The 26,685-nt window shown below is 44.0% G+C and overlaps 1 protein-coding gene across 4 annotated transcripts in view; it reads right to left on the bottom strand.

Moving 5' to 3' along the window:
* MACROD1 (mono-ADP ribosylhydrolase 1) overlaps positions 1–26,685 on the bottom strand; it is a 344,907-nt gene that overhangs the window by 290,585 nt on the left and 27,637 nt on the right. The gene's annotated exons all lie outside the window — the stretch shown is intronic.

A 26,685-nucleotide genomic window follows, 5' to 3' on the forward strand; every position in this document is an offset into this window, starting at 1 on the left:
CCAGCGTCTTCCAACTAGCAAGATGTTCCTTCCAAGGTGGGGGCTCTGGAAATCCTAAATGAATCTCAGGTTCACATTTAGAGTGTGAATGTTTTTTGAGATGTTAAGGAAAGAAGAGAAAAGCAGGATTTTGGTTCAAGTCCTTTTCTTTTGCATCAACTCAAAAAATGACCAGCTAGGCCTTTTTCAATAGCTCATCACTAAGATGGTTGAGGGTTTATGTTGGTGTCCTACTGTATGGACTTATTTTTTGCCTCCTCCCTGATGGGATAAGGTTTGAGCATCCAACTGACAATCTATAAATTTGTGCAGGTGTTGGGCACAGCGGCAGGCCCAATTGCCTGCCAGGTGTTTATGATAGCCCCCGTTTTGGCAATGCAAAGCAAGGGGCAAAAGCAGGTGGAGTACTGAGCCCCCTGGCAAATGGCCATCACATGTGGTTGGTGGCCTGCCTTCACGTTGGCCAATGTAGGTATCTGAACAGCCCCATGTGGAATTTCTGGCCCTAGGCCAGAGCAGATTCAAAAGTTGCTGAGGTGTCAGTATAAGAGATTCTCCTGTTCAAATCAGGAGGCTTAAAGGAAATTCAAACCCACATCCACCCTGTGTTTGAACACCTAAAGTGCTGCCACTTGCTATAGTTGAGCCAGCATGACAACCTGCATGTCTGCCTGACTGAGTTTTTCAGATCTTGTGAATTGCTGGCAGGATGACCTACAAGAAATGGGCTGTGAAATGACCAGTAATGCACACATCCTGAGTCTGTGTGAGGCTCCTGGATTTGATCCACAGCATTGCCGGTGGTGCACTTTCAGGAAAAGGGCTGGGAAAATTTGGAGAAACTTGGGGAGGTGCATATTTGAATCTGATTGATGGACCACTGGTCTGAATTCGTAGGAGAGAGCTTTGCTGTTCCACATGATGGTCAGGCTTGCACATGTTTGTCCCCCAAAACGTGCAGATGTAGATTGAAGAGGTCCACAAGACTTTTAGGATGGATGGGTGTGGTGAGGAACTGGGTCGCATCCATCTAAGTCCCAACTAGCAGTTGAGTGGGTCCACTCAGAGAATGACTTAGGTGGGTACAACCCATTACTTAGCTGGACAGTGTCACAAAGCAAGGGAGGGGAGGGGGAAACATGGAGGATAAGTCCATCAAGAACTATTAAACATGATAGTTGTGTGGAACCTCCATTTGTAAAGGCAGCATATCTTATGAGCGCCAGAGGCTAAGCATAAAATGTGCTTCTCAAAAGCATTGGGCTGGCCACCATTTGAACAAGGATGCTGAGTGAGATGAACCTTAGCTCTGGTTCAGCAAAGATTTTTGGAAACGGGGCCCCATTGAAGATGTTCCCCCGTACGGGAGCCCTTTTAATTCTTACATCTTGCCATTAATATTTAAGTATTTCTTCAAGTCCTGAGAGAAAATACCCCTCCCCACATATCATCATCATCCATCAAAAGATGGGCAATTCTGTAGCACCAGGCAAAGGGTGTATTCCCCCCTCAATAAATTCACTTCAGGAAAGAAAAGTCCCCAACATAAGCCCTAGGCCAGGGCTGGAACAACTTCGCACCAAATGTAGCCTTACAGTTACATAATGTGACCTGCCAGGGTCTTGAACCCAACACAACCTTCACATTCATTTTTAAAGTCCAAAGTAGGCAGCAAAAATGATAATTTAAAAGTTCCTTGTGGGCCACCATATACAGCCAGGAGACTGTGTTTCAAGTAATTGCATTGTATTACTTAAGCGCCCACAGTACAGTATCTTTGGAAGGCAAGAGAACGGGGGTGGGGGGGGGAACATAACCAATTGGATCCACCTCTGGTGGTTCCCTTGCCCCACCCCCACCCCGATCCAGCAGTGACCAGTTGCCACTGTTTGACTTGCTGTGTTGCAAGTTGTGCAAGCCTGACCTCTAGTTAGGTTTGGGTAGAATTTAAAGTATTTCTCCACTCCAAGATCCTGATCTTCACAAGCAAAACAAACTCATGGAGGAAAGTAATTAGAAGTCACTTTAGGTGTCATTCGACATGCAGCTTCTCTCTCTTTGCACGCCTTTTGCTGTGTACGAGAATGTGCAATGTTTCAACCCCTTAATTTCTGCAAATGGCAATAAATGGGATTAGCTGGCTAACTGGAGAGCAAGGCAATAAACACGCCATTAGAGGCATCTTTCAGTGGGATTCTTTCTCCTGGCCAGCGGGGCTCTCTGACAGCCCGGCATTCCTTAATAGCAACAATAACTGTTCAGGGGAGGAAAAAGTGCATTTCAAGGGGCTTGTGACAAAACAAAGTGATTGAGGAAGCAGGGTGGGCAATGAACACTCAGAAAAGGGAAAACATTAAAAGCCTGGCCAATTATCAGCAGAATGGCATTTGTGTCCATCAACATGAGCAACGCATCCCTCTCTGGGTTGCAATTCCCCTCCTTATCCCACAGTGCCTTTGGCTTAACTGACTCTTGCACAGTCTTCTAACACAGTGCCTTATTGGCACTTCCTGTATCAGATTGAAATTGTTTTCCGCTCTAAAATTGCCAGTGCTGTGCATAGAAAACCAGGGATAGAGGTGTGCTCCTATCATAATGGCCTATAGCAGGCTTACATTTAATACCAGATGTTCCAGCCATGCAAGATTCTAGTCCCCATCTATTGCTATGTATAGCAATATACATGTCACAGGTTAGGAAATAGACTGAGATAAGGCACTTTCCTAATATGTCCAAGGAAGCCTGTGGGTTGTTTTTTTCAGTTTAGTAAAGCTCCAGCGCTTATCTGTGTTGGAAGCTCAAAATTAGAAGACTCCAGACCTTTTTTTTTTTACACTGCAGATCCATGTATGATGTACATGGTAAACGTTCAAGGCAAATACTGCTTCTTTAGGGGTGCTTCCAGACGTGTTTATTGTGAGGTTGGTGCTCCTCACACATGCAGGTGTTTTTTCCCCTTGTAGCATCTGTACAGTGTCGTTTGCCTCAAAATGCCAGCTCACTCCACCCCCCACCCCCCATTTAATCTAGATTTACCCTTTCCAGGGAAAATATTAAGTGTTTTTTTTAATATATAAAAAAACCTTGCCGATGATCCGTTTGCAAATTAAGACATCTGGAAGCAACCTAGGTTGCAGTCTAGCAACCTCAGATATTGTATTGTTTCATCTTAATCTGTGTAAGCTGCCTTGAAAATATTTTAAATAGGGTGGATACCTTAACTGGGAGAAGGAACTAGATGAGATGTCGTGGAAACACAGGCAAGGGATTTCACCATGCCAAGCTAGGCATGTACTAAAAAAAACTCTCACAGTTCCTCTTGGGTGTAAAATTAGAGAGAGTGAGTGCCTTTCATCAGTCTCTTTAAAGCAAATAAACCAACTGCAATGGAGCACCGTCCTCTTAGCTTTCTGGTTGAAATGGAAAGCTGGTGTGCCCAAAGGTGGTTTTAGTGTAGTGTGACTTGTGTGGTCACGCTAGGCACTGTGCTGCAGGAACAACACTGTAGAATGAAGCGTGTGAGGCTGGATTTTAGCATCACACAGGGCACTGCTTAAATTTGGCAACCCCAAGTCTGCCACTGGTATGCCTGCCCATGGGTAAGCCTAGTTAACAAGGGAACAGCTTGTCATGTATTTCCAAGCAACAGAGTGCTACCCTGCCCCTCAGGTAGCCTCACTATTCCTGTGCAGAGCGTTGCACAAGGCAGTTGTGCCAAGATCAGCACAGAAGCAAAGAGGAACTGTCTTAGATTGAAGAAGGGGAAATGAAGCAAAATAAAATAAGGGGGGGAGAGAGAGAAAAGGAATGCAACAAGAAACAAGGACTACAACATTAATCTCTTGGAAAATAGCAAAATGTCAGGCAACTCAGGCAGGACCTAATGGAGAGCACAGGCAGGAAGTAATACCGGTAGACTAGGTGGGAGAAGTCACATTTCTGGAACAGACCAAGTGCCCCAAGAGAGGGGAACCTGTGCCCTTCCCCCTGCAAGAAAAAAAAATGCTGTTAAGACTCCAAATCCTATCAGCCCCAGCCAGAATGACCTAGTCAGGGATGGTGGGAATCCAGCAGCACCTGGGGGGCCATGGTTTCACCACCTGTAGTCCAAAGAGACAGGCGCTCAGCTCCAATTCTGTAATCACAGATACTCTGCATAAAATGCACGCACACCTCTCTCTAGCTATATATCCCCAACCCTTGGTTCTCAGTATGCAAATTTATGCAGCTCATTAGCAGCACACTGAAATAACCAGTGGGGGGGAACAAGCCGTCCACAGAAGTCATTTTGGAAAGAAGCAGTGGGTGGGTGGGTAGCTTGTTTCTTTCCTATTAAACACCATCAACAAGGAAAACGCAAACAACAAAAATTACAAAAGAGTGCTCCAGGCCAGCTAATGTTTATTTGCTAAACATCACTTTACACAATCCGGGCCTTGGACCTGACGCGTCAGTCTCGCCTCCCGTGAAGTGTAATTTTATTAAGTGTTTAACTCTATATACAGTACTTAACAAACAGAGCTAATGTGAGCAGGCTCTTGGGGAGGATGCATTTAGCACAATGCAAAAAAAAACCCCAACAAAAACCTTAAAAACCTGCCTCTCCCTGCTGCTCATTAATTCAGGTGATTCGAGGGTTGTTTGGCGTGTGCCATTGCTGGCACGCATGCAGAGTTTACGGTAACAAGCAATTTGCAGCTCAGCTTGCAAAGTTGTCATTTAGGAGAGTGAGCTTTTTTAAAAAGAAAAAAAAAGTGAGCAGGAGAGGGCAGGGGTGGGAAACAGAAAAAGAAAGCAGCACTCAAGTTTGGCTTCCCAACCCAACCCAGAATGTGGCAACAGATAGGTCTTAAGGACACGAGGATGGGAGGTCTCAGATTTTCAAAGAGGGTTCCTCAGGGATGTTGAGGCTGGAACTTGAACTTGATTCAGTTTGCATCTAAAGGCAAACCTACCTAATTAGCACTTTTCTGAAACAATATGTGAACTGGAAAAATAGTCATCCTTCAGAATGCACTTCTCCAAAATTTTTGCAATGCGGTTCTCCAGCCAAGTAATGTGTACAAAAAGGCACACAGTGTGCCTAAAGATGTACAGTATGCATTATGAAAACAACATGTTAAAATGCATTATGTTAGGGGGAATCGCTTTTTAAAACTCTGAATATTAGTGGAAATTGCACACCCAAATGATGATATTAAGAGAAATGTTGATGAATTTAAGATTGGAGAAATGAGAAACTAATAGAAAGCACTACTGGCTGAGCCACTCATCCCTACTGTATGTTAGATTCTAGCCCATTTGCTTTTTGTTGGGCAGGGTGGGTATCTGGCAACTGGAGACTGAAAAAATAACCGGAAAGCACAAGCAAGCACATCGATCCACCAGCACTGGTTTTTTGCCACCAGTGTGGGATGCATTCTGATGCATGTTCCCATCTGCAACAGATTAGCATGCATGTCCCCCCCCCCCATCCTAATAATAAGCATTCATTTGGATATCTGCTTTGTCACTGAGAGAAAACCTAAGAATCCTGCATGCACATAAGTTGCTCAGAAGAGCAAAGCTATATCAGAAACAAGTCACAGACCTTCCATAGAGCATGGGAAAGAAAAGGGGGAAACACTGGGCTGTATCCAACTAAGTTTTACTTAGAGTAGGCCCCATGAGATTAATGAACCTACGTTAGCCGTGTTCAGCAACCTCGGAGGGTCTATTGTGAGTCAGACTACAATTGGATAAAACTGTCTTTGGAAATAAGAGAGGTTTTGCTGTCCCTTAAGTAAAACCAAGGCATTCTGTCTGCAGAGGGAAAATAGTTAAAGCTGACAGCAGCACACAAAAGAGGCTGAGAAAGCCAGTCTGGTCAAGGGGGCCCATGGCACAACTTCCAATCCATCGTCCCTGCAAGGCAGCATTACCCATCAAGCAGACTCAGCTATTTGTTCTGTCCATCCCATCTAACTTGACAGCTGCCTTGGGCTCTCCACTTCCTGGGTGGAAGAACACTATTCTGCAAGTGAGGTGTGTGCCCGTACACACATATATACACAGAGAGGTTTTGTCCTGAAAACCCTTGCTCTTAATTCCACTTCCCTCTTTATTCCACTGCTCTCCTATCCCAGATAGAAATAGACAAATCTGTCACTTTCAGTTCTCCAAGTTTCTGACTTTTCCAATTTTAAATTCAGCCCACATTTCCATCAAAATTTCTGGATTTTTTTTAAGTGATCATGAGAATTCATCAGCATTATATTGTGAATTTTTCCTAATTTTTCCTTTTTTTGTGTGCAGTTTTGACTTACACATTTTTGCAAAGAAATGTTCCTTAATATAATGCATTTTGTATGTTATTTTCACTAGTATATGGATTTTTATGTACACTTTACCCCTGTATATGCATTTTTGTACTTGACTGGAGAACTGCACCATCAAATTGAGTGAAGTGTGAATTTCAAAGAATGGCTGTGTTCGGTTTGCATTGATTTTCAAAAAGTGTGAATTCAACACGGTTTACAGTGCTGCCTTGCTAGACGAACGCCCTGTAAGACGAATTTTTAGCTCAAGGAAGAGATTTTTCGAGCGGAGGTTGCCTCGCTAGATGAATTCATTTTACGAAAAAATCGTCTAGCAAATCGCGGTTTCCCATAGGAATGCATTGAAATTCAATTAATGCGTTCCTATTGGCAAAAAAATATTGTTTTTTCAATGCATTCATATGGGATTCGCTAGACAAATTTTTCGTTATACGAATTGACCCGTGGAACAAATTAAATTCTTCTAGCAAGGCACCACTGTACTTTTAAATACGAACTGAATCATGTTTTCTTCCACATTCCTAATCCAGACATGTTTTGGAAATCACTGAATCTGAAGGAAGCTATGTTCTTTCTGGCCTCCATTGTTCCGTTCCTCCAAAAGCAATTTTGCTCTCCATTTACTGGCCACTTCTAGTCTAACCTTCAGTATTTCAGGCTTATATCTAGTCTCAATAGGCATCACAGGACCTGCCTTTTTGCTCCTTTTCTCTGCATCCATATTTTCCCACTAAAGTCCTCTTAAACAGAAAGAGGAAAGATTCCTGATATGGCAGGGATGCACAAAAGACTAAACACTCACCCCCCCTTTGTAAAAGGGTATGTAGGAAGTGTTGCCAAGTAATATATTTTGCATGAGATCCACCATATGATATCCTACAGGCATGCAATCACAACAATCTTAAGAATCCCACCGAACCAAAGAAGTAAAACAAAGGGGCTCCCTAAACTTTGGCCTGGTGTAAAGAATTGCCACTTGTAGTCCATCTTGTGACTTTTTATAATCCTTTGTAACACTAGATTTCCACTTTGCAGGAGTCTGTATATTTGAAGTGAACATCCTCCAATCCTGAGTGCTTTGAACAGGCAGACATGTCTCAAGATTTATCCAGTTAACATTGGCAAACATGAGACAGGTACCAACCTGCCACCCCGGTGCCAAGATAATCCTTGCAATTGCATGCATCTATCACAAAGTTGGCATGTCAAACACACTGCTAACAAGAGGTAGCACCAGTGAAAGCTTCTCCATTAGGACAAATGAGGCAGTGCCCTACTAACCTCAGTCTGCACTTCTATCTACATGTCTGCATATTTACTTACAACCAGCCCAGGGGGCAGCCCTCGCCTGCCGTATTCCTCCTCCTCAGCCTCAGTGTTACCCTTGCAGAAATCAGCAGAGAAGAGAATGGGGACAAAACTAGACTTAGTGGGTTCTGCCTGCCATTGGCTCTGGCTCCCCCTACTGTTGGGCTCCCCCCCCGCCTTATGCCCTATCAGTTCTGATGGGTACCAGCCACCATTCTACTTTGGGGTGTAGGCTGAAAACAGGAGAAATTCATGTGCAACTCATTTGATACATCAAATCAGACCACTGCTCCATCTACCCTAGTATCGCCTAGAGACAAAAATGTTTCCTTTTCTTTAAAGGTAAAAGTGGGAAACTGGTCATAATACTGGAATAGTTTCAAATGGCAACATGGCAGGAGGTGGGGAGTCGGTGCAATGCATTGTGGGATTTTGTTTTTCCTGGGTCAAAGAGGCCTCACACTTTTGTTTCCCTGGCTTGTTATTTGCTTTAAATTCAGAATTAATGTACAAGTTCATTATATGCTACCCACAAATGTTTTGGAGTCACCCTCAAGAGGCAGATGGTACTGGGATACACTGAGAGCCAACAGTGTTAAACATTTGCCTGCTCTTGCCATTTTGTCAGGTTGGGGAAATTATAACAGAGTGAATATTCAGGCACTGGGTATGCTTTCTAGCTCTCCTGGAAAAGGAAGTGGGCCTGATTCAACATTTCCCAAGGTGCACAGCCCATCCCTCATCATTCCAATCTACGACATCCTCTCACATCTTTTATACATGTCCGATGGGTGCTAAAATCAGTTCCCTGAGGGGAGGAGGCATTAAGGAAGAGGTCAGGACCTCAGTGGATAGGAAGGAACCCAACCAACAGGGACCTGGAAGCTGGGTTGGCTTTAAGGAACTCAACACCTCTGTTGATTTTAGAGGAGAGATAGAAGCCCAGTGCTGGGGTCCTGGTGGCTAAGGCAGGATGGAAGTGGAAAGCAAGTGTTTACGCGCAATGATCCTGGCTTCCTCGCAACAGGTCACAGTTGGTCTGATATAGAAGAAGGTGTATGGACTATGGGATTGCTCTCTTATCAGGCGGCCAGGCTGGTTGTTATCTGGAGCCAGGGAAAACTTGGTGCAACAGAGGAAAGAGGGACAGTTCCATGCCTCCTCCTCCCTCTTCTTCGGCTGCCTGGACTAAGTTGGAAAAAAAAAACCACATTCTGGATCTACAGACGATGCTGGCATCTGACAGCAGCCAAGCATCACCAGCCAGTTCTGAAAGCTTGCACGTGCGCACAAGCAGAAGACAAGGCCAACAGTGAAATCTGAATCTCTGAGATGGTGTGTCCCCAACCTGCTTTTTTCTTAATTTTGTCTTAACAATGGCTGGGTTCCAGACCAACAGCTCCCTCCCACCATCTTGCCAGAAGGCAACTGAGCTCTCTTTAACAACAAGCAAAAACACACAGAGGCCTGCAACAAACTGGAAAGAAAAGGACCTGCTTCCACTGTTCCTGTTGCCCACATGTATGTGTGTGGCTTTTTGTTTTGTTTTTTAAATAGAATGGCAAAAATGTCTGCCAGTAATGGATTATGTGGTAGGATTAAACTCATCGATCAGTGCCGGGGGTGAAAGGCCAAGGTAGGAGAGGAGATACACCATTGGCCAGGATCCTACAATGAGCACTGGGGGTGTGGGGAGAAAAAAAACTCATTGCACTCCAATTTCCCCCAACTGTTAAGGAAGACCTTTGCAAAAACTGGCTAGGATCAAGCTGGTCTATGTTGGTTGAAAGACAATGTCAGACAAGACAAGCATCTTTCTGCTCATCAGCCACTTCTTTTGGTCCAACTACCTGCTACACCCGTTCCTTTGCTTCTGCTGAGCTGCTTGTGGGCGAATCCCCACCCTAGACTCTCCGCCAAAATAATAAGGGTGTTTCTCCTCCCCCTGTTTCCCCCTTTTTTGTCTTCAGAGAAACCAAAGTGCACTCCTTTGGCCTCCTTCTCGTTTTAGGTGCCTTGAAAAATTTTCAAAATGTTTCAAAAAATGAATGTGTCGCAAGTTCCCTTAGTCCCTTTTTTGTTTTTTGTTTTTCATAGAAAAACAAAAGCATTTTAAAAGTACAAGTTTAAAAAAATGATAATTATAAAAAAAATTCTTTCCTTGCCCTTTCTTGGAATAAAATAGAAAAGATTTAACTTTGATAGCAGTCTTGGTGGTGTCACTTGGTACTGGTGCTGGACTCATGAAACACACTAGACACAAATGTAAAGGGAAATTTGGGAGGATGGACAGATCATGTAAAGGGGGAGCTGATCGTTCTTAGAAGCAGAGTGTCAGCCAGGTATATCGAAAGCAAATGAATGTACTTATTCTTCTAAAGAAACTGCAGAAATCGGCAACAATGGGCAAGGTTTAACAACACAAATCAAGGTTCAGAAATTGATTGCCCAGGGTTAACTCTGAAATTTAAAAAATTGAAGCCTGCAACTTGGTTAAAGTAATCACATGGATATTTGTTGATTGAAATTTGTGTGTGGGTAAGCACAGTCCTTTTCAAAGCTGGGAAGCACGTTTTCTGGTTTTTTTGATGATTAACACAATTATGTCACAGCAGTCATAATCTTACAAGGTATCATAGCCTGTGGGGGTTACAGGGGAGACTCTACCTCTTAGAATGGTGCTCCCTGACTGCGATTTTTATAAGCACTTGTATGAAAAAATACAGTTAATTTTTTTTTAAAAAAAGAAATCTGCTACCCAATTAATGGGGACAGCTTTTTCATTAGTTTTTTAAATCCAGTTAGAGTGAAAATCATATGTGCACACTTCCCTGGAAGTAAGCCCCATTGATCTCTAATCTCTAATTAAATCCCATGGCTAAATCAGATCTGATTCTGCCAGTCTTCCTTTCTGTTTCCCTGGAGCAGTGGTTTTCAACCAGTGTGCCGTGGCACCTTGGGGTGCCTTGAATGATGGTCAACAGTGCCATGGGCAACACTGGCCTCTGTCCCTCTTCCCTTCCCTTCTCTGATGCCCTCTCATGTCTCTGCCTCCTAAAGGCTTGCACAGCTGTTTATTGCAGCAGCCCTGGCTATAAGCTCCACAGGCGAATGGTGCCTTTGGAAGGCACCTCTCTTTGGGGCAGGGGCAGCTCAGAGACCAGAGGCGGCAGCAGCGGCTGCTCAGAGGACTCCCAAGGAGAGGGAAGAGGAGAGGAGGCTGAGGGAACACTCCACAAGGGAGGGTGTTAGAAAAAGGGTGAGAGGCTGCCAGCTCTGCAGGCAAGGGGTGACATAACTGGGCTACTGAGCCCCACAAGAGTGCTGCAGAAAGAATGTGGTTGGTTAAGGAAGCCGTCGACTCAGAAAGGTTGAAAACCTCTGCCTTAGAGCAAGGGTGAGGAACAGAATCTGACTGGCAGGTCCAAACCTTATTTTTCTCCCACCCACTCCTAGGCCAACTTTGACAAGTGTTGTGGCTCTCCACCTCTCAGTTACCTGATGGCACAAGGATGTCAAGTGACCCATGATCCTTGGCCCATTTTGTTAGAATCAAACTGCTGCGGGCAAAGACTTGGTGCTTTGCAAGTGCTGTCAGTCAGCTGATTGGTGGTGCATGCCAAGTGCCAGGCTTTGCAGAAACCATCAGCTGTTTTTGTCGTTTGCAAAGCCCTCTGCCTTCTCCCAATTGCAGACTCCCTAAATGCAGCCAATCCTAACTGTCAGGAAGCCCCAATTTCAAAGGAAAAACAGGGGCTCACTTTAAGTTCCCAACTGTTCCTTTAGACTCATACCCTTTTGGCCTGATTCTTTTTTAATACATTACAACTTGGACCCATTTGCCCATTTCTCCTCTGATTATTTTGTAGGGACATACCACTGCCATTAATTTTATAATCTCCAATTGCTCCCATATTTTTCCTAATTAGTTCAACTTTGGCCGGGAAGGAGACAGCATTCAGTATCTTTGCAATGTTACAATATATACAAATCTGTAATTGGTGTACTATAACATTACTCTCCTATCCTTGCATGTAGTTCAACAAAGATAACAGTGGGTCCACTTGACTCAAACATTTCCTTAAGCATTCACACTAACATTTGGCAGTATGACTGCGCTTTTTCAGACTCATGCCCTTACCTGATATCACATATGGTGTCAGGTGGGTGTGGATTGTGGGAAACAACCTTGCAGGGCAAATTGACAGAATGGAGAAGAAAGTTAAACTGCAGGGACTAGCTTGGCTGGATTAGACCCACTGTGGTAAAACAACCCAAGCAGGAAATTGGGGGCAGGTGATTGATTGATTTCTCACATTTATATATCACCTTTTCTCCAACAAACCCAGAGTGTCAGACATGGGGATTTATTTATTTTTAAAAAATCACTTTTAAAAACACTTTTAATTTGTTGTTGTTTAGTCGTTTAGTCGTGTCCGACTCTTCGTGACCCCATGGACCAGAGCACGCCAGGCACTCCTGTCTTGCACTGCCTCCCGCAGTTTGGTCAAACTCATGTTGGTAGCTTCGAGAACACTGTCCAACCATCTTGTCCTCTGTCGTCCCCTTCTCCTAGTGCCCTCAATCTTTCCCAACATCAGGGTCTTTTCCAAGGATTCTTCTCTTCTCATGAGGTGGCCAAAGTATTGGAGCCTCAGCTTCACGATCTGTCCTTCCAGGGAGCACTCAGGGCTGATTTCCTTAAGAATGGATAGGTTTGATCTTCTTGCAGTCCATGGGACTCTCAAGAGTCTCCTCCAGCACCATAATTCAAAAGCATCAATTCTTCGGCGATCAGCCTTCTTTATGGTCCAACTCTCACTTCCATACATCACTACTGGGAAAACCATAGCTTTAACTATACGGACCTTTGTCGGCAAGGTGATGTCTCTGCTTTTTAAGATGCTGTCTAGGTTTGTCATTGCTTTTCTCCCAAGAAGCAGGCGTCTTTTAATTTCGTGACTGCTGTCACCATCTGCAGTGATCAAGGAGCCCAAGAAAGTAAAATCTCTCACTGCCTCCATTTCTTCCCCTTCTATTTGCCAGGAGGTGATGGGACCAGTGGCCATGATCTTGGTTTTTTTGATGTTGAGCTTCAGACCATATTTTGCGCTCTCCTCTTTCACCCTCATTAAAAGGTTCTTTAATTCCTCCTCGCTTTCTGCCATCAAGGTTGTGTCATCTGCATATCTGAGGTTGTTGATATTTCTTCCGGCAATCTTAATTCCGGCTTGGGATTCATCTAGTCCAGCCTTTCGCATGATGAATTCTGCATATAAGTTAAATAAGCAGGGAGACAATATACAACCTTGTTGTACTCCTTTCCCAATTTTGAACCAATCAGTTGTTCCATATCCAGTTCTAACTGTAGCTTCTTGTCCCACATAGAGATTTCTCAGGAGACAGATGAGGTGATCAGGCACTCCCATTTCTTTAAGAACTTGCCATAGTTTGCTGTGGTCGACACAGTCAAAGGCTTTTGCATAGTCAATGAAGCAAAAGTAGACGTTTTTCTGGAACTCTCTAGCTTTCTCCATAATCCAGCGCATGTTTGCTATTTGGTCTCTGGTTCCTCTGCCCTTTCGAAATCCAGCTTGCACTTCTGGGAGTTCTCGGTCCACATACTGCCTAAGCCTGCCTTGTAGAATTTTAAGCATAACCTTGCTAGCGTGTGAAATGAGCGCAATTGTGCGGTAGTTGCAGCATACTTTTAATTTACAAAAGATATTTTTACATAAGACACCCAACTACAACAATTATTTAAGCAATATCGTTTTCAACTGGAAGAAAACAAAGAGTAAGAAAATGATAGAAGGAGGAAAAGGACAGGGGTGGGTGTGGGTCACATACAGATATGAATATAAGTTCAGGTCATGACCCAGTAACAGCTCCAGATGGCAATTTTAGGGCTGCAACCCTAAAATTGCAACCCTAAAATAATCCCATTATTATTAACTGTATTATTTCAGTTTATGAGTTCCTTGACATGTATGGAGCCCCCATGAAATTTACAAAATTTGAAAACATAAATCATGGCGTAAGTTCAGGAAAAATAATACAGTACAATAAAAGCCTTACACAATAACCTGTAAAACAAGCATCAGCAAAAACATCAGCAGTAAAGCACACCATCAAAAGCCGCAATTGTTAGAATGCATATTTTCTTCAAAAGATTTTTTATTGGCAAATATAACAAAAAGGAAAAGAAACCTTACGGTATCTATTTGCATAAAATTTATATACCGCTTGACTGTAAGAAAAAAGTGTGCAAAGCAGATTTGCTGTAGCAGTCCTTGTTTACACCCACTGAAAGCAAGCAAAGGCCCGGCTAGCCTCTGTCGTCTTGTGAATTTCAAACTTTTTATTTATGATACGGCCTCCATTGCTGAAGCCTTCCAGAAACTCTTGGGAAAGCTTGGCGTGCATAAAATGACAGGCACAAAATATTTTAAAATGCATCAATCTAAAAAAATTCATACAGTCATCCTCAATTAATCAGGAAAAAACAGTTATTCGGGGGGCGGGGGGAGGCTAATAATTTTTAACACAAGTGCTTCCCAAAACTGCAAACAGCAGTCACCTTTAATGCCATGAGGAAGGTTAGGCAGAGAGGTGTTGAATTGGCCCAGCATCATCCAGTGAGATTCATGGCTGGGGGTGGAACTGAACCTGGGTCTCCCTGATCCAAATCAAATATTCCAGCCAGAGCTCTCCTGGTAATGCAGGAAGTATCCACCACAAGGCCCAGTGCGCAGTGGGGAATCTCTGGCCAGGGGGCCAAGTGTGACCTTTCAAGCCTCTCCATCTGGCCCTTGGGAATCTCCCCAAGCGACACACACCCCACTGGCTCCGTTTCACACCCTTCTTTTTGCCTCGCTAGAATGTGCCCTGGACCTCTGATAATGACTCATCTTTGCGTGTGCTGAAATTAGCCTGTTTTACAAAGGGAACATTTACATTCTTTGCTCCGCCCGCTTTTGCCTCTGGCTCCGCCTACCCCTGGAATGTGAGCCCTAGAAGGTTGCCCAGAAGGCATTGCAGCCCTCAGGCTGAAAAGGGTTCCTCGCGCCTGGCATGGTGGAAAGTTACTGGCTGGTAGCAGGCTTCATCTCATTCTTCCCTCCTGTTCTTGCAGGATGAAAAGAGAAATCTGAGGCACAAACTGAAGACGTTTTTAGATAAAGGAGCAAAACACTAAAGAGGGAAGGAAACTTAATTCCCCAGAAGTAGCGGTGAAATTTGGCTCCGTCCAGGCCACAACATTGCAGCCTGCAGAATAGTTCACCAAAGTGCAGAGCTGCTTAACCTTTCTTTTTCTCAAAGATATCTTAGGCCAGAGATGAGGGCCTCATTCTCTCTGGGCAAGCTTCCAGGGGCTGCATGCCACTGATGGACAAGACCAGAGGCCACCGTGCAAGGAGCACCACACCTGTGCATTTTACTTTTGTACAGTATAATAATAATAATGATAATAATTTACACCCCGCCCATCCAGCTGGGTCCCCCCAGCCACTCTGGGCGGCTTCCAACAGAAATATTAAAATACAATAATTTATTAAACATTAAAAGCTTTCCTAAACACCTACTCTCTTTCCTCCATTTCAGGGTTGCCATATTTCAAAAAGTGAAATATGTTGAAAGTGAAAGTGTTGAGCTTTTATTCGCAAAACAAAAAAAAATGTTTTGGGGCTATTTTTCATGAAAATTGGGGTAATACAACACTTCTGACATGGGCTGCTATATGTCCAGATTTTCCCAAACATTTCCACAATTTCCACCAAGATGCTGCTTCCGACTGGAGTATTCTGGGTATGGCAGGGAAATTCCGGACATATGGCAACCCTATCAGGAAAGTGGGAGGCATTGTTCAAAAATACATTCCAGCCAGGAAAAAATGCTCAGGATATGAAGCAGACAGAGGAAAGGGTATGGCTTGGAGAAAGATCCAAGAACCAGATAGACAGGCGTTTGTCCCCAAGCCTGAGGTTCCCCACACTGACTTAGGCTAAAGACAAACCAACGATTGATATAAAATGGAATAGGGTGGACAAAGCCACCATTGCCTTTGATGCACACAGACACCTTTATTTTGTTCTGTTATCCTGTTGGCTATCGTCAAACCTCTGCAGTTGGAATGGACAGATGTCAGGCTAGCAGGATGCACTTCATTTGTTACTCGAAAGCGAAGGCCCACCAACCACAGCCAGGTCATGGTGCAAAATGAACTATGGCAACTTGAATGAACTCACTCAGGGGACAGAGCTAATTGCCTACTTCTGCACCGCATGAGCCACACACTGGCCTGCCAATATGCATACAAATCTACCTCCGAGTTACTACAGATCAGGGGTTCTAATGGCCTAAAGCTGGGGTGCAGAAATGCAAGCTTGGCTGCTGCTGCTGCTGCTTACCGTAGATTCAAACCACTTCCTCCATCTGTGGTTTGACTCCAGAGCCATTCTGAAGGCACACTTTCAGCACAAATCAGCCCATCTTCAAAGCAGACAGCTGTAACTACTGATAAGGTGTTCAGTCGCTACAGTGACCGCCTTTGAACTTTAGCAGCTGATGTCATTATGATGCCTGGGAATTAACAGGGGGAAGAAGTAAAATAAAAAAATTCCTTCAGTAGCACCTTAAAGACCAACTAAGTTTTTATTTTGGTATGAGCTTTCGTGTGCATGCACACTTCTTCAGATACAGTGAAATGGAAGTTTCCAGGCACTTATGTAGAGAAGGGGTGGGGAGGGGTGGGGATGGGGAGGGGGGATCACTCAGAAGGGTGGTGGAAATGGGTGATTGACTGACTGATAGCTGTTGATGACCGCAAACGACTGCAAATGGTTTTGCATGAAAAAGCAAGGGTTGAGATGGCTGAAGATCGCTTATCATGTATAATGAGATAAGAACCCGATATCTCTGTTCAAACCAGGTCCCTCCATGGTTTTGAGCTTGGTGATAAGTTGCAATTCAGCAACTTCTCTTTCCAGTCTATTTCTGAAATTCTTTTGTAGTAAGACAGCTACTTTGAGATCTTGTATAGAATGTCCTGGGAGATTGAAGTGTTCTCCTACTGGTTTTTCTGTCTTCTGGTTCCTGATGTCAGATTTATGTCCATTTATCCTTTGGCGTAGGGTTTGGCCTGTTTGTCCAATATAGAGAGCTGAAGGGCACTGTTGGCATTTGATGGCATACACAATGTTAGAGGATGAGCAATTAAATAGTCCTGAGATGGTATGTTGGATGTTGTTGGGGCCAGTAATGGTGTTGTCTGGGTGTATGTGGCAGCAAAGTTGGCATCTGGGTTTATTGCAGGCTCTGGTACCAGTGTCCATGTTAAGTCTGGTGGTTGTATTATTGTGGGTGAGGAGTTGTTTAAGATTGGGTGGAAGAGTTGAACCTTGGGGATTGGGGAATCCCACTGTTCAGAACCTCTTCCTTACCCAGGTGTAGACAGAAACCAGTAGTCTGGCTTGCTATAAGGCATCCTTTTGGAGAGCAGCTAGCAGCACAAATCAGGCTCCTGTTTGAGCCCTGTTTTGATGTATATATTAATAATTGTTGTTGTTGTTTAGTCGTTTAGTCGTGTCCGACTCTTCGTGACCCCATGGACCATAGCACGCCAGGCACTCCTGTCTTGCACTGCCTCCCGCAGTTTGGTCAAACTCATGTTCGTAGCTTCGAGAACACTGTCCAACCATCTCGTCCTCTGTCGTCCCCTTCTCCTAGTGCCCTCAATCTTTCCCAACATCAGGGTCTTTTCCAATGATTCTTCTCTTCTCATGAGGTGGCCAAAGTATTGGAGCCTCAGCTTCACGATCTGTCCTTCCAGGGAGCACTCAGGGCTGATTTCCTTAAGAATGGATAGGTTTGATCTTCTTGCAGTCCATGGGACTCTCAAGAGTCTCCTCCAGCACCATAATTCAAAAGCATCAATTCTTCGGCGATCAGCCTTCTTTATGGTCCAGCTCTCACTTCCATACATCACTACTGGGAAAACCATAGCTTTAACTATACGGACCTTTGTCGGCAAGGTGATGTCTCTGCTTTTTAAGATGCTGTCTAGGTTTGTCATTGCTTTTCTCCCAAGAAGCAGGCGTCTTTTAATTTCGTGACTGCTGTCACCATCTGCAGTGATCAAGGAGCCCAAGAAAGTAAAATCTCTCACTGCCTCCATTTCTTCCCCTTCCATTTGCCAGGAGGTGATGGGACCAGTGGCCATGATCTTGGTTTTTTTGATGTTGAGCTTCAGACCATATTTTGCGCTCTCCTCTTTCACCCTCATTAAAAGGTTCTTTAATTCCTCCTCGCTTTCTGCCATCAAGGTTGTGTCATCTGCATATCTGAGGTTGTTGATATTTCTTCCGGCAATCTTAATTCCGGCTTGGGATTCATCTAATCCAGCCTTTCGCATGATGAATTCTGCATATAAGTTAAATAAGCAGGGAGACAATATACAACCTTGTCGTACTCCTTTCCCAATTTTGAACCAATCTGTTGTTCCATATCCAGTTCTAACTGTAGCTTCTTGTCCCACATAGAGATTTTTCAGGAGATTTTTCAGGAGACAGATGAGGTGATCAGGCACTCCCATTTCTTTAAGAACTTGCCATAGTTTGCTGTGGTCAACACAGTCAAAGGCTTTTGCATAGTCAATGAAGCAGAAGTAGACGTTTTTCTGGAACTCTCTAGCTTTCTCCATAATCCAGCGCATGTTTGCTATTTGGTCTCTGGTTCCTCTGCCCTTTCGAAATCCAGCTTGCACTTCTGGGAGTTCTCGGTCCACATACTGCCTAAGCCTGCCTTGTAGAATTTTAAGCATAACCTTGCTAGCGTGTGAAATGAGCGCAATTGTGCGGTAGTTGGAGCATTCTTTGGCACTGCCCTTCTTTGGAATTGGGATGTAGACTGATCTTCTCCAATCCTCTGGCCATTGCTGAGTTTTCCAAACTTGCTGGCATATTGGGTGTAGCACCTTAACAGCATCATCTTTTAAAATTTTAAATTTTATATTAATAATGCTTAGTATTTATTTAACGAAGTGTCTTGTGGCACCTTAAGGACTAACCAAATTGATTATGGCACAAGCTTTCAAAATAAATTACTTAGGCCATAATAAATTTGTCAGTCTTTTAAAGTACAACAATACTCTTTGCTGTTTTTGCTAAAACAGGGTCGCCCCTCTGGAAGTAGCACTTACACTGGGCTTTTGAGTGTTTTAAGTGTTTCATTTGCCATTATATTGTATTCCTTACATCAAGCATGCTGGGTAGATCAGTAATATTATCCCCTAAGCTGCAGGTGCAGGGGCTAAGGTTTCTGAGAATATGTGACTTGCCTTAGGCCATCTAGAGCTGGGGCTGCCAAAAGATAATTATTGGTAAATTGCTGAGTGTAGTTGTTAAACTACAGTACAAATTTAAACTATGGTATTTCCACAAGAGGCAGTGGTAGTTGTTGTGGCTAGTTCGTGGCTATTTTCCACCTCCACTGTTGGAGGCAGGATGTCTCTGAATACAAAAACAGGAGATTCCATAAGTGTCAAATGTCCCCATGCTTGATCTGAAGAGTTCAAGACAGAGGGGAGATGGAAACTGGGGGCTTGCTGATCCGTAACTGAGTGGCTTAGCTCAGCTCTCACACCATATGGACTGCATCATGTTCTCCTGATGAAATGGAGACAAAGGGGATGAGATTTGTTTGGCTTGCATGATATTGCAAACCTACCTAATCTGCACTTCTTGAACCACCACATGAACTGTAGAACAATTATCGTTTAAAATTCACACTTCCTCTACATTTTGCAAAATACATACCAAAAAGGTGTATGTTAGGGGAAACGACATGCACACAAAAATGCATACACTTGGAAAACTAATGTACAAAAAAGCAAACTAGGGAAGATCCCTTGCAAAAATGCATAAACTGTAGAAGGAGAAATGCACGCTAAGAGACATATAACTTTGCTCATGGACTTGAAAAAGGAAAAAGATTCACAAACCAATGCAGCAATGGGTTGAACTCTACTTATAAGATTGGGGAGAAATGACTTAAATGAGAGAAACCAAAATTGATAGATTCATCCACCCCTCCTCTTTTCCTCCAACAACACAAACACCCTCCCTTGCACACTCCACACTCACCCCCAGGCTAGTCTGCTTGCCTGCCGGCCTATCATACTCCCTGGGGGAGGGGAAATTATTTTCTGTCACTTGTAATAGTGGTTTCTGCTAAATTTAACATAAAACCAGAGCTCATTACTTCTGCATTAGACGGGCTCCGGCGTCTGCCTGCAGGTTAATGGATTTCTCCTGGGGATAGAGGTGCCATTTTTCAGCCAGCGGTTACGACAGGGTGGCAGGCAGTAAAGTGTTGGCCTTGTAAAGGCAGGTCTGGGGTTTGGGAACTTGTGGGGTCCCCAACAAGGCCAGAAAGCACAGCTAGGGTTTAAAAAAAGGAACTAGCGAGAGAGATATGGGGGGAAAGGATTAAAGTTCCCCTCCACCAACTGAACATTCAAGCCTGGGAGGAAAGATACACTCACACATAGGCATGCTTCAGTAAGTCAGGCATGCGCAGCGAGCAAGCAGCCCTTTGCTCACATTCATCAACCCAGCCGTCTCATCCTGCTGCGGAAGATGTACAGATTCACGCAGTGAACAAGAGTGTGGCGCAGTAACTGCGATTGATCAATGTCACTGCCAGATCCAAGGATCACAAATACTATCTTGGGGTGTCTCTTCCTCAGGTTCAAATGAGGGTTGGGCGGGGACACACACACACAAAAACAAGAGTCAGGAGGAAAGGTAAGGTGCCTAACCCAGAGGCTGGATTTCAACTGCTTGTTAAGAGGCAACTCTTGCCCCCAGCTCTTCACATTCATTTCAATGAGACTTCTGTGGGTGGGTGGGTGGATCATGCCGACGTATTTATTTATAAACCACACATTCATAAAAATGCAAGGTGGCATACACAATTACAGTAAGAGCAATAGAAACACCAGTGAAAACAATAAATACCAATGAGATTAAAAGAAACTCACATTGCAAAGGCTGAACACCACCATTTTTAGGAGACATCTAAGGCAGGAATGATTTATTCTGAACTTCTACTGGCAGGGAGGAGTTCCACAGGGCAAGGCCTGCTGCACGAAAGGCTCAGTCCCTAATAAAAGCCGAACCTTGGGCATGTGGGGTATCACAAGAAGTGTCCCTCTTCTGACTCAGTGATTGAGGAGGGACATAGGGGTTCAGATGGTCCTTAACATACCGTACTTTGACCCTAAGTAGTTTATGGTTCTTTGTGAACCCACAAGAACCCTGAACCTGACCCAGTAGCAAACTGGCAACCAGTGGAGCTCTCTGAAGAGAGGAATAGCACTTTGCCAGTAGCCTGTTCCTGGCACTGCATTATGCACTACTTGCAGCTTCCTTGCCAGATAAAAGGGAAGCATCACATAAAGTGTGTTACAGTGATGGGGGTCTGAGCTGGTAGTGATTTACCAAGGAAAGAGAATTTTGGGGTGGGGTGGGAGATAGCTTAATGAAAACATTGACCCTCTGCGTGATTGATATGGGCAGGGGCAGAGAAATTCTATGTCAGGGATCATTAGGAAAGGAACTGAAATGAAAACGATCAATATCATAACACCTTTATACAAATCTATGATGCAACTGGATTGCTTCCTTTTACATTTGCTTCTCGAAGCAGCACCTCTGCTGGCAATATTAAAAAAAAAAGAGTATGACCTACTCTGACCTGGGGCTTCCCAGAAGGCATCTGTCCAGCATATAAGCACTCATTAGACAAGGGTGAAAACAGGGTCTCCTTATAACATGGTTCTCCCCACCCTCTCTGTTGCTTTTATACATCCAGAAGCCTTAATTCAGGTGAGACTGCTTGTCTACCTAGCTCAGTATTATGCACTCCTATTGGCAGTGCCTTTCCAGCCTCCCAGCCAGAATGGGTCGTCCCCATCATCTAGTACTGCAAGCATCAGGAACCTCAGGTCCAGGGGCCAGAAACAGCTCTCCAAGTTTCTCTTAACTGGCCCTCAGGACTCTCTCCAGTTCATACTCCCCCTCACTGGCCCTGCCTCACATTCTCCTTGAGGGTTTTGCCTAGCTGGAGTGGGTCCTTAAACTAGACCCAAGTATAATTGTTTCCTGCTTGGCAGGGGGTTGGACTGGATGGCCCTTGTGGTCTCTTCCAACTCTATGATTCTATGATTCTAATTCTAATTTTTGCTCTGCCCACTTCGGCCTCTGACCCCACCCACCACTGACACGTGACCCCCAGAAAGCTGCTTAGAAGAGAATATGGCCCTTGAGGTGAAACACACACACACACACACCACTTTTAAATTGAGATTCCAGGGACTTAAGCTGAGACGTTAAGAGCCTGGATAGCTCAGTTGGTTAGTGTATGGTGCTGATAACGCTAAGGTTGCAGGTTCGATTCCCGCATGGGACAGCTGCAAAGGGTTGGACTAGACTAGATCATCCTCAGGGTCCTTTCCAACTCTACAATTCTATGATATGATTCTGCATGCAAAGCATGTTCTCTGCCACTCAGCTATGGCTCCTTCTGTGCCTAATGATAGGACACAGCATTTATAAAATTAATCATTTATTATTCATGCCCCACCCATTTACAAATGCTGGAAGGAATAATCTGGGTTCCGGGATCATTTCTGGAATCTAGACAGGCCCTCCCAGCTCTTCATTTTTCTTTCCTCTCTCTTCTAACTCTCCCCTGCCCATCAATTTATTAAGACGAATTTTCTCAAGCAGCACTGGCCCCAAAGAAGAATACAATACTTCAGAAAAGGCTCTATCAGTGCCAAGTGGAGCGAAACTGTCTTAACCCTAACCCTTCTAGCGCAATCCATCTATTCATAACATCCAAGATGGCAGGTGAATTTCTTGTGGCAGCAAAACACATAAATATACGTTATGGCATAGGTTCTATTCAAAGGCTTCATGGCACTTTTAACACCAGGCCAATAATACTCATCATCCCCTCCCTGCAAACTCCTTTCTCCTTCTGTGTTCACCGATTTTCCTTGCCTCTGGGTAAACACTTCCTCGTTTGCTTTTTATAAACCTTGCCTTTATCGAGCAACATCACTAAACCCATATTTATTGACCTACATCACCACCCTTTGCAGGTGGAGGGAGGGAGGGACTGGGAACGTTTTGTGAAATGCAACTTCTAAACATAGATATTTATTTTCCTTATGTTACTTCATTGATGAATTGCTTATTGGGAAATAATCGTGTGATTATTAATAAAAACTTCCATAAAAATACCAACATAATAATAGATAGATACAGATACATAGAGCTATATAGCTAGATCTATAATTTCAAATTAAATATACCAGTAGATACAAACTTAGAATCTCCACTTAAGAAGCTTGTTGAAAAAAAGGTCTCCAATAGAATAGAGATGAAGCTCTAGGTGGGCGGATCAGTCCATTTCAGTTTCTCATTTTTCCAAACTTAAATTCAGTTCTCAAGAGTTCTACATCGGCAGCATTTTGCTGTGAATTTCTCTTAATGTATACATTTTTGTATGTAATCTTGACTGATATGCACATTTTTGCACTGCACTTTCCCCTAAAACACTGCATTTTTATTTGTTATTTTCATCAATATATGCATTTTTATGCACACTACCCTCATGTATGTGCATTTTCATACATATTACCGTATTTGGCTGGAGAACTACAAATCTCAAAGAACTTTTTTCTTTTGGTCCATTATTGTTTTGGAAAATTGTGAATAAGGTAGGTTTGCCTTTAAATCTGAACTGAATGAAATTTCTTCCACATCCCTAGACAATGCTTATCTGATATGAAACAGGAGGCTAAACTGGAGGGAAGATAACTATTAACATAAAAGGAAGTAAACAAATGCATCTTTGCTCCACCCATTTGGTTTGCAAAAATCTGGATTCCCTGAACCTAAATCTCAACTTGAAAAAATTAATAAAAAAAACAGAGAGAGAGAGAGAGAGAGAACAGGAGCATGCATGGCTCTGTTAATAACCCTAGAAAATCAAATGCCAGCTCTCAAGGTCTAATAGAAGATGGACTCATCCCACATTAAAGCACAGCTGAGGAAAGCTTCAGGGCACCCTGTGCCACTAGGATGGACGGCAAATGTCTTCTTAAAAGATGAATGCGCAGGCTGCTCGGGGAGCGGGAAAGGGCAAAAGTTAACCAGTGGAAGTGCTAGAAAGATCCCTTCAGGGAGGAAGCGTACTGGTTACAGTGAGCATGAAAGACACACAGGCGCACACAGTCAATCAATTGATAAACCAGTTTAAAGCCAGAGCACTAAAGGCCAAGTCAGCTTCAGTTCCAGCTACAACCGAATTGTAGTTGTGTTTAATTTACACTTTGGTAAAAAATTGCTTTTTCTAGAAACATAAGAAGCTGCCTTATAATGAATCAGTGAACATAGGGGCCAATATTGTCTACACTGACTGGCAGTGGCTTTCCAGAGTTCAAGCCAGGGGTCTCTTTCAGCCCTACCTGGAGATGCCAGGTAGGCAGATGTTCTACCACTAATAATAATAATAAGAAGAAGAATTTATTATTTATACCCCGCCCATCTGGCCGGGTTCCCCCAGCCACTCTGGGCGGCTTCCAACAAAACACTAAAATACAGAAATCCGTCAAACATTAAAAGCTTCCCTAAACAGGGCTGCCTTGAGATGCCTTCTAAAGGTCTGGTAATTGTTGTTCTCTTTGACCTCTAGTGGGAGGGCATTCCACAGGGCAGGCGCCACTACCGAGAAGGCCCTCTGCCTGGTTCCCTGTAACTTGGCTTCTCTTAGCGAGGGAACCGCCAGAAGGCCCTCGGCACTAGACCTCAGTGTCCGGGCAGAACGATGGGGGTGGAGACGCTCCTTCAGGTATACTGGACCGAGGCCGTCTAGGGCTTTAAAGCTCAACACCAACACTTTGAATTGTGCTCGGAAACGTACTGGGAGCCAATGTAGGTCTTTCAGGACTGGTGTTATGTGGTCTTGGCGGCCGCTCCCAGTCACCAGTCTAGCTGCTGCATTCTGGGTTAGTTGTACCACGGTGCTAAAGTCCTTGCCCTGCCACTTAATTCCACTTCAAGCCCAAATTGTTCCCACCACTACATTCAGACTTGCTTTTTCAAACAGTTGCGGGTATATGCCCACGTTAACTCCACATGCGCACACACAAAATGCTCTCTAATTCTCAGCACTTTCACCAAAATGTGATTCCCAGAATTCTTTGGGAAGAAGCCACAATTGCCAAACTGTTATACGACCAAAGTCAGTCTGTAAAGTGCCCATACCCCAAGGTCAATACATAGGACAGAGATGGATAACCTTCTACAACCCAGGGGCCTTCTGGACATCTTTTTGGGGAGCCACATGACAGTGGTAGGCAGGGCCAGAGGCAAAAGCAGGGAGAGCAATGAATGCAAATTTCACCTTTATGCATGGGACTAGTTTCTACATATATATTCACACACACACCTCTATACTCCATCCATGAAAGCCAGAGGCATCAACTGACCTCAAGAACACATTGCAATCCGATAAAACACCTCAAGGGCTACATACTGGGAAGAATGAGGACCAGACACAGAGGCCTGGAGGGCTGAATTTGGCCCCTGGGGCTGATGTTTTCCAGTCCTGGAGACCCAAGTTCAAACTGCCACATAGTCACGGCATTTGCTGGGTGAGCTTGGACCAGTCAGTACCTCTCAGCATAGTCTAATTTGCAGGAATGCAGAGAGGACAAAAGGACTGAGGAATGGGTGAGAGAGACCACGTACATGGTCTTCAGCTCACTGGTAGAAAGGAAAGGCCATAAATGCAATACATACTCAAACTAAACACAAAACAGCTTTCTTCCCCTACAGATTTTACACCTCCTCCTAGAAACTTTGCAAAGGAAGCTAAAACCCCAAGACCTACCAGTCCTATGTTATTTGCATAGCACCTCAACACTAGCACAGCCATCTGTCCCAGGGCAGCTGCATGTGGCCCTAGGGATGCCTGTCTCACCTTTTTAAGAATCACTGCAAACACTACATTACCCTAAACAGCCCTCTCAAGATATAAGTGGTCCCTACACAGGTGGCTCGTATCGAAGTTGTAATAAATTTCCAAACCAGCTGCTTCCTCTGTCTTCTTCCTTTTTCAAACAAAAAACAAAACCCCAACAAATTGGCTTATATCTACCCTCATGGTATGAAATATCACACACATATACAACCCATGTGCAGATCCAGCAAGCCATATGCTCAGCATACGGCTGAGAATTCCGTATGAATTGCAGGGGGTGGGGGTAAATGGGACCACAAAATTTAGCTAGTATTGCTCCAAACTCCAAAAAGGGGGCACATCTTAAAATGCCAAAGGGATGTGGGGGATTTTTTCAAATTTTGTTTTAAAGTTATGAGGACTAGAAACTGACAAAAATTGAATCTGATGTTTTTTAATCAAAAAGTATCATATCAAAACAGAGGGCAGGGGAGTTTATAATAAGACAAGTGAGCACAAAGTCAGCATAAGTGCATATTATCAGGTTTGCCTCTGTGCTCTGCTAGCTCAGCCTAAGGGTGCTTCCACAGAACCCAAGGATTGCTCATTAATGGTTCCTCGTCATCCTGGGGAAAAGTGACAAGTGTGGTGCTGCAGGGTTCTGTCCTAGGCCTGTCGTTGATCAACATCTTTATAAACTAGGATGAAGGGATTGAGCAGATGCTCATCAAATTTGCAGATGAAACCAAACTGGGAAGGGTAGCTAATGCCGCAGAAGACGAAATTGGGATTCAAGATGGCCTTAAACTGGGCCAAAACTAACAAAATGACAATAGGGACAAGCATCAGGTCTTAGGAAGAACCAGCTGCAAAATATAACATTGGGGACACCTGGCTTGCCAGTACAGTCATAACTTGGTTCTCAAACTTAATCCGTTCTGGAAGTCCGTTCAACTCCTGAATCCATTCAAAAACCAAAGTGCGGCTTCCGATTGGTTGCAGGAGCTTCCTGCACTCAAGCGGA

This window comes from Zootoca vivipara, chromosome 16 (genome assembly GCF_965207765.1).
Source record: "Zootoca vivipara chromosome 16, rZooViv2.hap1.1, whole genome shotgun sequence".
NCBI lineage: Eukaryota > Metazoa > Chordata > Lepidosauria > Squamata > Lacertidae > Zootoca > Zootoca vivipara.